The sequence below is a fragment of the Crocuta crocuta genome, unplaced genomic scaffold (assembly GCF_008692635.1).
Source record: "Crocuta crocuta isolate KB4526 unplaced genomic scaffold, BGI_CrCroc_1.0 scaffold64, whole genome shotgun sequence".
Classification (NCBI taxonomy): Eukaryota; Metazoa; Chordata; class Mammalia; order Carnivora; family Hyaenidae; genus Crocuta; species Crocuta crocuta.
This window is the reverse complement of record NW_027530640.1, coordinates 14070817-14084858: the sequence shown is the minus strand read 5'-3', so window position 1 is coordinate 14084858 and position 14042 is coordinate 14070817.

The window sequence follows — 14042 nt, the reverse complement described above, 5'->3', positions numbered from 1 at the left end:
AGCGAGCAGAACTGAGAGGGAGACATGGAGGCATGTAAGTCCCAATTTTCTCTCAGAACGGTGGTAGGGGCTAAGTCAGAGGAGGAGGAGAGCATGAGTTCTGGAGATTCTTGCCGCAGTTCTGATGTGGCCTCCAGAAGGGTCCCAACACAGCACAAGGCTGAGAAGAACAACAGGCCAAGCGGCATGGCCAGGAGGAGAGGATCCTACCACCACCAACAGCCACAGGCCACAGGTGCACCTGCTGCCCAGGGACCAGAGGGAAGACCAGACAGACACACGAGAGCATCCAGGGAGGGGAACGTGGCAGCAGAAATATCCTGCCAGACGCCCTCTGAGCTGATTAAGAATGGACTCTGATGTACGGCAGTCACTAGGATGTCCCTCACTGGAGACAGGACCGGGCCAACACTCCTCTGAGACACGAGCCGGCTCCCACACCAACTGCCAGTGACAGAACAGAGAGAGCCTTCTTCCAGGCTGTGAGTTCTCCCACGCTCCTCCCACAACACCCTCTCAAACCAAAGAGAGGAGACCAAATGAAACCTCAAGAGACTGCTGAAAAGATCAGACTCTGTCATAAGCTTTACCAGACTGCAATGACTTCCTGCCACTCAATCCGTAGGGGTAGAGTGAGGCTTCTCCCAGTTATATCCTCGAGGGAAGTAGCTATGCTTTCTCCACACGTCTTAAAGCAATGGGAACACAATTTATGGTCCCTCTACCAACTAATGGAGATCGTTTTTGTTTTTTGTTTTTTTTTAATTAATGATGTTACCTCTTGATGGAACACAATGAGCTAACCCAGATGAGGTCAGGACCAAGAATCTGCCTACTAAGAATCAAGATTTTCTTCTAGAAATAGTCAAGTGCTCACTTAAAAAAAAAAAAAACAAAAAAAAACACTTTTGTTTTGTAACAAATTGTCACAGGATGGGTGAGTGACTCCACAGTGCCGAGTGGGCAGTGATCTGGCATAGGCAGAAGGAACTGAGCGTGAATGCTGAGCCCCAACTCTGTGACCCCGAGCTACCAATCCCACTGTCTGAGGCCAAGTGCTCACCTGCAAAATGAGCATGACAGCTCTACGCCATAGGGGCCTTTCGAGCCATCAAAAGTTGTAAAGCTTAGAAGTACATGGGACGGGGCCTTATTTATGCTCATCAGGCAGTAAGGATTATACTATTACTATTTCCACATCTCTCTGTGGCATTGTAAGGCAAGAGACTACAGAGTGATTGTTTCTCTCTTTTTTTTAAACAAATATAACAGAACGTGTAGGTCTAAAATGAATGTCATTCTTTCACAGTCCTCTCCAGGGGACTCAGACCCACTCAAGGCACACAGAATAATTATGTTCCAACAGCACCCATTCCCTGGGGACTACACAAAGCCGTGCCAGAAAGGGAACTGTGTGTTACTCATCTTTATCCTTAGGGCCCAACACAAGGCCTGGAATATAGTAGGGGTTACATTAATGGGTCCCCAGTGGAGACTTGCCCTTGTTTGCGATGTTTTGGGCCACTTCTTTCAGAAATGTCTTCAGCTTTGGTGGAAGCGTTAGTGATGACAAGTCTTCAACACTGAGGAGGGGCTTTATTTTTAGAAACTGTGGGGCATTTGCAGCCTGGATGGCCAGAACGGTAAAGGGAGGCTGGCCAAATAATGCTGTGAAGCCATTTTTGGTCAAACGAGCTAGGGAGCCATTCAGCGTGAAGGCCCTGTGAAGGAAGGCGCACCAAGGGGGGGCGACACATAGATATGTGTAAACCACCAGAACCAGTGAGCATTCACTAGGAGTCAACAGGTTTGCTGCTGGGAGGTGAGGCCAGATTTGTTTCTTTAACCCTGTGGCCTGCACTTGGGGGCTCTGAGGTCACTGCAGCAGAAAANCCTGTTCATGCTGTCTCCCTCTCTCCTAGAAATAAATAAAACATTTAAAAAAAAAAAAACCCAACAATGAATAAGTTGTCATTCAGTAATACGTGTATGGTACGTTTTTCAATTAAAATTAAAAAAAGAGAAGGTGGGAGCACCTGGCTGGCTCAGTTGGTAGAGTGTGCGACTCTTGATCTCCATGTTGGGCACAGAGCCCACCTGAGGTAGGGGGGAGGTGTATGGGCTCCTCAGGAAGGATGTACTGACAAGTGGTAGCAGGGACTGCCTCCGGTGCAGAGTGAGGCCAGGGCAGACGTTCCAGGGACGATAGGCTTTCCAGACAACAGGCTTTCCCGCACAGCAGGTTTGGGACCATTTGCAGCTCTTGCCCATTGAATCAGCAACGGCGCAGGAGAAGCAGGGGGAGGGAGCAGCATCCCTCTTCTCTACAATAAATAGGTCACCTGAGTTTTCTCTAAAAATCAAAAACAAAAAAGTAAACCATGAAAGGATTCACACAAGGCTAATGATCTCATCGGGCCTGTTAGCACATCCCAGGGTGGTTCGCCAAGCCAGGCGGAGAAGGACATTTTACTTCCCCAAACTCAAGGTTTGTGGTTGAAGAAAATATGCACCCTTCACCAAAACCCACACAGATAAAACTTGCAAATAAAGATAATCAAGTTTACAAAGACCAGTTCTGTAACTGGATTGTGAAAGGAAGCAAGGAAGCAATCACTTCCCACTAGCTCCGGCCCTCCCTCCCTGCTTGGCCTTTTCACCACTCAGACATCTTCCCTTAGGGCAAGAAGGCCGGAGATGGGGTCACATCTGGCTTCTTCCTCCCTACTCCGTGAAGGGAGATAAGCGGAGCATATAACCCGTGACTAAAGACAGGCTTTGGAATTGTGACTAAAGCCAGGCGTTGGAATCACTGGTAATGGTTCTTGGACTGTCTCAAGTTTTTTGCTTGGGGCTGCTGGTCCTGGGAAGAGGTGAATTAGCTTTACCTGAGGAGAGGTTGAATTCCCAAATCCCCTCACACACACTGTGGATTTTATATCCTAAAGGAATGACCTTTATTTATGTGCACCATGGAGAAGCCATGGACAATGACTTTTGTCCTTGACATCCCCAGTGTCCTTTCCTCTGCCTTCAGGAAACAGCTCCCAGGGCTTGTTTGGGGTCCTCCCCTCCCCCACGCTCAAGACAAGGTTCCAAAACATTGGCCTCCAGTAGAACCCATGTCACAGCTTGCACCAGGCACTGTGCCATGGGGTTTACATCAGAGGCAGGAAAATGGCTGGGGGGTGGGGGGTGGGGGGCAGCATGACTTTGCTGTGAATGCAGAGCCAGAGGCAGGCATTCTGTCCAACAGGCCTTAGACCTGAAAGAATATGAGGCCACAGGCCACTACTGTCTTGCCTCACAAGGAGCATAAAGTATGCAAGGAGATCTGAGAGGTGTAGGGTTGAAGAATGTCACCTTGAGCCTGAACCCAACCTATCTCCACCCCTAGATATTTTAGTATGTGATCCAATAAATATCTTTTATTTTTCTGCTTAAGCCATAGTGTGGGTTGGCTTTTCGGTCTCTTATAACCAAAACAGTTCTGTGTGCCATGCTCGTGTGCAAAGTCTAGGAGACCGAAGCTTGGATCCAAAGCTGGAAAAACAGCGGGACCAACCTTGACCAGTGAGTATTTCTGAATTAAACCCTGGACTATTCCATCAAAGGCATCATTTCCAATATCGTCCTATTTTCCATTTGTGGGAAAGTGGGAACACAAGAGGGAAACACGTGAGAAGCATGTTAACAGGTGGATGTTAAACAGAGGCTTTACTTCCTGACCTTACTCCCTCCTCATTCCTACATGGGCTTTTCCAGCCCAGCAAATGGGCTCAGACTTCAGAGCTGGTGTCCTCATTCCAGCGAAGCGCAGAACATCCTCTTCCTGGGAATTACAGAGCCCTCCGAACACCATCTAAGTAAGGAATGAGCCTGAAGCTCACACAGGGTTAGTCACTGCTCAACGGTGCTGGGAAAGCCTTTCTCTCAAGGGCAGGTGGCAGGCAGCAGAGTTGCTGAAGGAGGCCCTGAATCAGAGTCCTCACGTGCAGGGTTTGCCTCCTCCCGACCTCCCAACCATCACCCCGTTTCTTTGATAGCGCTCTAAGTGCAATCCTAAGCTGAACTGTCTAGTATAAAGGAGAACAAAAACTAAAAAGATGCTCAACACTACTCACAGTAAAACCAAGATAAGATTTTTCATCCATCATATTGACAAGGATGAACACAGCTGATGATATCCAACACCAGCGAGCAGATGGAGAAATGAGCACTCCTGTTCCTCGCTGAGGAGAGGAACTTTGAAAAGTGAAGGTGAGGGGCACCTGGGTGGCTAGTTGGTTGAGCGTCCTACTTCGGCTCAGGTCATGATCTCATGGTCCGTGGGTTCGAGCTCCAAGTTAGGCTCTGTGCTGACAGCTAACTCAGAGCCTGGAGCCTGCTTCAGATTCTGTGTCTCCCTCCCTCTCCCCCTCTCTCTCTGACCCTCCTCAGTTTGCTCTCTGTCTCTCAAAATAAAATAAAGATACTAAAAAATTTTTTACAAAAAAAAAAAAAAAAAAGTGAAGGCAATTTTGCAGTAGCCACCCAGATCAGAAATGTGCACACTCCTAGGAATTAACCTACAAAAAGGCTTCCAACCTTTTTACAAAGTTGTATGAAGAACAAGGACACACACACACACACACACACACACATTTGTGGTAGCCTGTCTCCAAAAATGGCCTCCAGCAATTCCTACCCTCTCTGTAGAGGCACACAGGCTGCTCCCACCTCAAAAGGTACAGCTGGTCTCTCGCCACCTTGAATCTGCACTTGCCCTGTGACTAGATTTGATCAAGAGAATATGGCAGGAGTGACATTCTGGAACTTAGCCCCATGCTGTGAGAAACCCGAGCCCGATGGAGAGACCAGTCAGAGGAAAGCTAAGGTGTTCCTGGTGATACCCAGCCAGCACCAATGGCAAGCCACTCAACTGCCAGACCCTCGAGCGTTGCCAATGCTACGCAAGGCAGAAGAACCACTCGATCAACCCAGGAAAACATAAGAAATACAAATTGTTGTTTTAAGCCAATAAGTTTTAAGGGCTTTGTTCCTCAGCAGTAAGTAAGAGAAATGATATTCACTGCCAGCTGGTATAAATAGAGAAAAAGTCGAAACAACTTCAAAGGCCATCAATCGGAGAATGGTCACAAGAGTTATGGTCCAGTCACTCCAGGAATGCTGGGAAGCCATCAAGAAGAAAACTGCAAGAGCTCTGAATGTAACAGGGAAAAGCCCCCAAAGGTAGCTTAATGAAAAGAAAAGCAGATTTCACAATAATATGCCTAGTATAATTTTATATATAACATGTATTATTTAGGTAAATGCATATACACCAAACCATCAACAGTAGTTGCTTTGGGGGAGAACTATGGATTTGATGGCAAAGGAGGATGTGAAATTCCCACTTTTTGATTTCTGCATTAATTTCTTTTTTTGGAATAAGCATGTATTCACTTTATAACCCGATAAAAGATGAAAAATGTACTTTTAAGCTTTTCCTACCCAATCCACCAATGTCCTGAGAATTTAGGAGGAGCCCAGGTTCATGCTCACTGTCATTTCACTGGCACCTATGATAAACCAGGCAACCCATGGATTATATTATCTCTAAATTTCCAAACAACCCAGGCAGATGGGCATTATTTTTCCTATTTCAGAAATATGGACACACAGGTTCAGAAACGACAGGCAGCTTTCCAAGTGTCCCTCAAGGGAAAGGCAGAGCCAGTGTATGGACGTAGGTGGGTCCCACTCTAAAGCCTGTGTACCTTTTCAGGTAAGACTGGGCTCTGCCCCAAGGAGGTGGAGGTCTCACTGAGGAAAAGAATTCACACATTTAAGAAGCACTCAGGGATTCGGGTTCAAATCCCAGCTTCAATGGTGACCAGCTGTCAGGCCATGGATAAGTGACAGCCTCCTGTGTCTCATTTAACCTTCAAACAAGCATCTACTGAGTACCTCTGGGGTGTAGGTACTGCTCAGTCTAGGTCTCCAGCACTTCAGAAGGGAAACCCCTGCCCTCATGGAGCTTACAATATAATATGGGAGCCAGGCATAAAACAAGTTACTAAATAAACACATAATGTGACCACCGAGAGTGACAAAAGCTAAGAAAAAGAAATCAAGAAATGCCTCAACATCCAGGTCTATAAAGTGGGATACCAATGGTGCCAACTTCATAGAACTCGTGTGCTCAATCAATAAAACATTTCATTTAAGATGCTTACTGCCAAGCTGAATGCATAGTGATTTCCAGTAAATGGGAAGGACTTGTTATTATTTATTATTATATGCTTAATCATGTATGCACAGGTTGTGATAAAGGGCACATGACAAATACATGTTAAATGAATGTAACAAAGAGGCAACCAACTGGGCTAGAGCAGTCAGGGAGGCCTTCCCAGAGGAGGTGCCTCTGGAGACTGTGCTCTTAAGTGGACCAAGCTCTGTCTGCAGGACAAATGCCTCTAACCTGCCCTGGAGGTGCTGGAGGGGCCAAGACAACAGAGAGGCAAGGTGATCTGCCTGCCACTCTATTAATGTGGCTAGCTGGGGTCTTAACTGCAGAGAGGAGCTGGGCCTCAGACACTTGGTAGGGCTGACCACAGGGCCTGCAGAGAAACCAGGCTGGGAATCAGCCTGCTGCCACCGCCACTGTGAGGGCAGTGGGGGTGGGGGCGCAGGAAGGCCTGGGGGAGCACCGTGTTATTTGTTATGGGGTGAAGAGGAAGCTATAAGTGGTCCTCTGTCCTCCATTAACAGCAGGATGGAGTCAGGCTGGAGCCGCCGGCTGCGGAATCAGCCTTGTTTTTTAAACACACATGGCTGGGCCAGGCCTTTTAACCCCCAAACACCCCAGGGTTCCTACAGGAAGAAAACAGTAGCCTTTGGTCTAGAAACTCTACAGCTGGGGTGTAGCTTGGGGCATTTCTGTTCAGCTCAGAAACAAACAGAAGATAAGAACATTATGATAAAAGGAACTGTACTTTTATAATGGATTATTCAAAGTCAGGGAGTCTGGGTTGGTTCTAATTCTTTATACTTAAGGATACTCACTGTACATCCTCAAAGCAAAGAGTGGATAATAAAAATGGATTACTTCTGTCTGCAAAGAAATACAAACTATTTTCTTTTTTGTTTTTTAGTTTTTTATTTAGGGGAGGGGTGCAGGGAGGCTCAGAAAGAGGAGAGAGAGAATTCCAAGCAGGCTCCACAGAGTCCGACATGGGGGGGCTCAAACCCACAAACCATGAGATTATGACCTGAGCCGAAAATCAACAATCACTCAACTGACTGAGCCAAAATCAAGAATCAGACACTCAACTGACTGATCCACCCTCAACTGGCTGTTTGACACCCCAAACTATTTTATTTCTATCTCATCTACTCTTCTAAGGCTGTCTCTCTATCAAAAGTTACCTTCAAATAGGAGATCTAAAAGTATTTTTAGCAAATCCCGTCTACACCCTGTGAACATTACTCCCCACCATATTCCACGGAACTTTTTCTACAGCACTCTTTAGTGAAGATCAAGAAGGCCTTGGACCCTCTCCCCAGAACAATGCATGTGCACAAACCCCAGAGAAGTTCGCAGCTTCAGTGCTCCCAAGACTCCCCAGCTCCCCCACCCCAAGCATATTCTAAGGCTCCAAGGAGTAGGTTCTGTCTTTCGCAGGTCAGGCACACTGGTAAGCTTCCTATTAGCTCCCTTTCTACAACCCCTCTGATTTTATTCTGTACCCGAGAGAATCCTTAGCAATCAGAGGCCATGAACAACAACAAAAAACCCTCAGTGTCTCAGAAACGACCAGGAGAGTGCCAAAGCTCAGGTAAGCAGGATGAGAGATGTTACCGCCAGGGAGACCAGGGCATTCAGGCAGATCCTTAGACAGCAGCTCTGAACCCCAACTTCCAGCTACGAGATGCAGAGGGATCCCCAATTTCTTGGGGGCCCAAAAGGATTTCCATCTGCCTCAGAGACCCACTGCTAGGCTCGGGAAGAACCAATGAAGGGGCCGAGCTTCCCCAGTCCCCACCACCCCCATCCTCTCCAGCAGCCTGGACCCCCACAATCCATGAAATATGTCTACAAACCTGTGCTGCTGAGCAGGGGCAGCCCCGCCCAAGAGGGCTGGTTTGGTCCAGATTGGTTTGGTCCCTGAAACCTCAGAGAAAGGGCAGAAAGTGAACATATAACATCCACCATGACTCTCCTCCAGTCTTGACTAAGAACAAAGGTCTGGAGCTGTGTTTCAGCCCAACCCAATCACAACCATAATGGGGAGAGGGTCCCTCCCAGAGCCTTCAGTTTTTATCAAATCAGCAGTCCATGCTATCTGCCCTCTCCCTGCTCCACAAAACCCATCCCAGACCTGCCAGAAAGCAGCGTGCAAGGCAAAACCACTGCCCCAAAGGCAGCTCCTTCAGAAACCAAGGTGATCAGGACAAAGTAACTTATGTGAGGCAAGAAGATTAGGATCCCCGAGCCTTTGGTTGGGCTCAATGGGAGCAAGCCAGCCCCAAAATGCAGGAATGATTACTAACAGACCATGTCCCGACTTTACACGTGTTCCACATCCACAAACTGGAAAAAATGTCGAATTAAATATGAAACAGGAAATGGAGATAAAGAGCTGTGCACACAAACACACATACACACACTCTTCTAGTTAGCAAGGGGATGAAAGCCAGTGGTGGGGATTGTTAATTAGAAAGGAGGACTAATAACCGCCTCCCAAGGCCAAGTCATTCATCTCTGAAGGACCAGGCCAGAGTTAACCACTGCAGCTCCAGGGTGGAGTTCCTTGCCAGAAATGGCCCCAGTGCTAGCTCATCAGGGTTTTCTAAGCCTGGCTTGGTTAGCTGAAGAGTCTTAAATCAGACAGGGAGGAAGAAGAGGGGAGAGGGAAGGAAGGAGAGAAGAGGGGGAGAAGAGAGGGAGGAAGAGGTGGATGGAGGTCAAGGGGAAAAGCCAGTCAACCCCTTCACCAGTGTACGGGTGACGGCACCCATAGTCTGAGAGAAAGGCGTCAACTCCTAGCTCTTCTATTTATCAGCTGTGTGACCGTGGACTGGTCTCACTGGTTCTCTTGGTTTCAATTTTCCTTGTCCAGGACACAGAGCAGGCAGTATGAACCTGACACTTTGGTAGCTAGGATTAAATGAGGTAATGTATGAAAAGCACTACTTTGCCTGCAACATTATAAGTACTAAAATGATGGTGACTGCTACTGTTCAGTTGGTTTTATTATTCTTTAGTCTCCCTAACCTGTCTGAGGCAGCCATTTCCTCCAATAATATACAAGGGGATAAGCTTAGCCCTGCAGAGACTAATTTTAATGGGAGGAGGTGGCAGCAGGGCCACTAAGCAGTTACTCGTTTCATAAAAAGATTGAACCCCCAGCCCCACCCCATCACCTGCACTGATGCACTGAATGGAAGAGTCCAGAAGGCTATCCTTTAGGGAACCCCATGGGGTAGTGGGGGACTTCCCCCAGCCCTCTCCCTTCCCATCACTGCCCTATGGAACATTTGATTTCTGCAAGGACAACAATACAGGTCCATGGGTTTTCTACTTTTCTCTTTCAAGTCTAGGTGAGCAGGAAAACACCAGCCTGGTTCTTTCTAATGCAAAAGAGACCACTTGAAGGTAATCATTATAATCAGAACAGATCTCTTCAGATCTCAAAGACCACTTAAACAGCCATTACGGAGACTAGTGCTAGGCGCATAGTAGGTGCTCAATAACTATCTGTTGGGTGGCCAAATGGATAAATGTGACCTGGTCCCCACAGCGGCTACTCTTGAGGCACTCACCCTCCAATGAAAGAGATATAAAGAAAGAAATTGCCCCCCATATCTTACCAACTTTCCAGACACAGGGTAAACAAAAAGCAGCTGAATTATGGCCTCCAAATACTTAACTGAATTTATAAAGTTGCTTTTGGAAAGAACGGACTTTTTTCTCCCCACTCTCTACCGCCCTGTCACCGTTAGCCACTTACTCTTACTAAGACTGTGGATCCAAGACCTGACACATAGCAGGGTCACAGTAAATACATGTGAAATAAAAAGTATTTAAATGCATTCACTGATGTCAGGAGCCACGCTGCTGGCCCAATGCAACTGTCAGAGAAAGAGGGCAGCAGATTTCTTCTCTTGGCATCTTGTTCTAGACAGTTTCTTCCTCAATGAGATTACAGGTTCAGGCCTGCTTTGGGAGTAGAGCATTGCTGACTCACTCCAGCGATTCGGGCCATATGTTTTAGAAAAGAACAATCCACTTTTATTAGTAGCAGACAAGTGCCAGGACTTCACATTATGTGAGCATTTACGTGCCAGACCCCGTGCTGGATGGTTTGTATTCAATACCTCCTTCAGCTCTCTCAACAAGCCCAGGAAGTAGGTTATATTACTCTTACTCCCCAGATAAAGAAAACAATGACTGAGGGAAGTGAACTCACTTGCCCACAGCCACACAGCCAGTCGATGAGACTCGAGAAGGTTCTCTTTGCCCACCCCTCTGCAGTGACTCTGCAAAGTCCACCAGCTCTCTAGCCCACCCAATTCTGTCCACTCCTCAGACACCTCTCACATGTGTTTAAGCACTCTCCTTGGCCTGCAAAGCCCTTACCGACTTACCAGCCGTGTAGAGGCCCTTCTCATCCTCGAAGACTGTGCTCAAACACTCTTCCTTTCTGAAGCCTCCCCTACCAGACCCCACAGCCAAGGCAGAACAACGGCTCCTTTCTCTGTGCCCTCAGTTCAGAGTGCCATGCCGCAAACCCACTGCACCCCTGGGGCAGGTTAGGATGCAGGGCCATGGTACCTCCAGCACCTAGCATGGACACCTGCCTGCCACACAGCAAGGACACAACAAACGTCCCATAAGTCGGTGCAATCAAGCACACCGTTCTCCAAATAACAAAACAGAGAAGTAAACCCTCAACCCAGGGGTCCCTTCTGGTCCCCTGTCTGCTCAGTAAGCAGCAGCTGACCAAGAGTGTGGGGATGCGGGCAAAAAGAGAAGAGTTAGACTGAGACCCTCCAAACAGCTCAGACAGGGTCCAGGCAGAGCAAGACCCCCCAGGCCTTGTGGAGTGTGAGGTGCCAGTCAGGATCAGGTAGTTAAACGCCATCTGGGCCCTGGGAGGTCACCACCCAGCTCCACCACTTCTGTGGGCCTCCTTCCGTCTATAGGTTCTCTAGGATCTCTTTCCTTTTTTCACAAGGAAACCAAGGGAACAAGTTACCTGCTGGGCTTATCTTCAAGTCCAAGGGCTTTCTCCCAGTCAGAACAAAAGGCCATTCCCTTAGGAATCCTGGATTTCCTGATCTCTTACCAGGTAATTCTGAGCAGAGAGAAGGGGAGGAAGGGGAGGAGCATCTTCCCGTGGAAACACGTGTGAATGGCTGGACACAGGACCTGTGAGGGAGGAAGGGGACCTTCCTGAAGGGGCAGGGGGAAAGGTGGGGAGCTCTGCTTACTGCCTTCCAGCAGGAGAATGAACTAAGAGGCTTCTGGAAAGCTCTTCCAGATCCCGATTGTATGCTCTTTCTAGAGGCTGTTATATGTACTGGTGGTTCAAGGGACCCTAAATGTATTATCCACACCAACTGGATGCTTTTAAAAAAAAAAAAAAGGCCAAACAGGCATAAGCTAGGTCCACCCCAGACAAGCAGGGGCGCCTGGTCTTTCATCCTACAGGGCAGAGGACAGGGAGCACTTTCCCAGAGTTCAAGTTTGCAAAACTTCAAACCTGAAATGACTGTTCAAACTCTTCTAAAAGAAATGGTCACTTCTCCAAGAGATTTTAGCCAACCACTTCTCTGAATACAAAGTAGGATACATATAAATCATAATGTAATCTATCTTTTGCCTAATGTCTTCTGGTTTCTCCTGTAGATGCTGGGCACAGAGGGACATGCCTGGGGCCTCCCCTGAGTACCGCAGACGCTCCCAGAGGAGAGGATGAGATAACACTAAATGGCCTGTTCTACTGAATGATTGCTGGAAGTACCCCCCTTCTGAGAGGGAAGGGAAGGCTTAGGGGGAGCCAGGGCTTTTAATCAACTTTCCCAGGTGGGGAGGGGAAGGAGTCTAGCTAAGGAACACTGGCTAGAGTCCCTTTAGGGTGCCCCTCCGTGCCCCAGGAAGGTGGGAGCCGGAGTAAGGAGGTAGCGCTCCATGTCCTTCCCCCAGGCCAGAATGGGAGCCCAGGCTCCTTGCTCCCCTTTCTTCATTCTCACTGGCCCTGCTGTGGGAGCACACTTCAGCCCAGGGGTGGCTTCTGGGCATGGGGACCCAGGGGCTGCCAACCAGCACTTGCTCTGTGACTCGCGGAGCACAAACAGATGCAGGTCGCCCCTTCTAGCTCTCCTATCGGTTAGGTGACAGGGAAACTGGGATGGGGTCCCAGCAAATTCTTTCGTATTTCTGCATCCCCTCTGTAACCTTGGGACATCAAGGACAAGGGGCAACTGGTGATCAAGAACCCTTGATCTTCCAGGACAGTTATTTCAGATGAGAATGTGCGTGTGTGTGTGTGTGTGTGTGAGAGACAGACACAGAGAGAGATCAGAGATCAAAGGATCAGATGCTGTGGGGAGTCCTTGTAGGCAAGCAGGTTTCTCCCAACTTCACTCAGCTTTGCCTTGCACACACACCACCTGTACTCCTTTATCCTACACACTCCACCAAATCAAGTCCATTTTTAAACTTAAATATATAGTTTAGCCTTTACTAAAAATAAACATTCTGTAAAATAATGGATTTTACCCATATGTTATTGCATAAATAAGATAAAAACATTTAGTGTGTGTGTGTTTTAATACATGACTTTTAAACTTTAAAAAACCTTTATCCACATATGGTAAAAACCTTGATTTGCAAGTATAATTTGTTCTGGAAACATGCTTGTAATCCAAAGCACTTGTGTATCAAAGCGAATTTCCCCATAAGAAATCATGGAAACTCAGATGATTCGTTCCACAACCCCAAAATATTCATATAAAAATGATGGCAATACTGTAATATAATACAAAATAATAAAGAAAATATAACATATAAAGAAAAGTAAACAAATGAACCTGCACTTACCTTTTAAAGCCTTCGTGGCTGGCGTGAAGGAGACCAGAGAGGAGGGTTATCGTGTAGGATGACTTTCACTATCACTCATGGAATCACTGTTATTTGCTCAATGGAGTCTTTTTTTGCATGAGGGTCATTGTATACACTCGCACGGATGTTGACTACAGTTCAGTATCAATAAACCTTTGTCATATACTGTATTTCATGTAACTGGCAGTAAGGCGGCAGAGGAAGGGGTCTCTATCTGCAGGCAGCCTGACTGGAATGAAGCAAAGCCTCCCTAGGCTTACTCTTGTATGGAAACACAAAGTATTGTCCATAGGGGCTTTGAAGTAACAAAATATACACTAGTGCCAGTCATGTGCACCTTCCAACGTTGTGAAAAAATCACTGATTTCTGCCAAACACCACGGCCTGAGACCAAGTATCTGGGTATGGGAGACGATCACCCACAATCCTGCAGAGGGGACAGAGAAGAACCATTGACTCAGTTGTGATCATGTGACGTTCAGCATCACATATGACTCGTACTGCAAGACATCACTCGTTTATCAAGTTAAAATTTATTAGGAAATGTTTTCTCCTCTTGTGGAACATGTGCAGAACAAGTTACTCACGATACAAGGTTTTACTGTATCTCCTAAAATCACTTCACAATTTGGGAAACACAGTTGTAAGTGAGCCGGTGACTGGACCCCAGGGCCCCAGCAGGGGTGAGGAGGGAGAGGGCAGAGGATGGAGAGTATTTTTGCTCCTGGCTCCCTCCTGAAGGGTCATCACTGGCTGGCCAGGCTGGTTCTCAAAGCCACCACTCCTGTCAGGGAGCTCCCCCATATACCATCCCTTATCAGATCTGGGTACCTGCTCCTATTTCGCTTTTTTTTTTTTTTTAATGTTTATTTCTGAGACAGAGACAGACAGAAAGCATGAGTAGGGGAGGGAAAGAGAGAAGGGGGGCCAG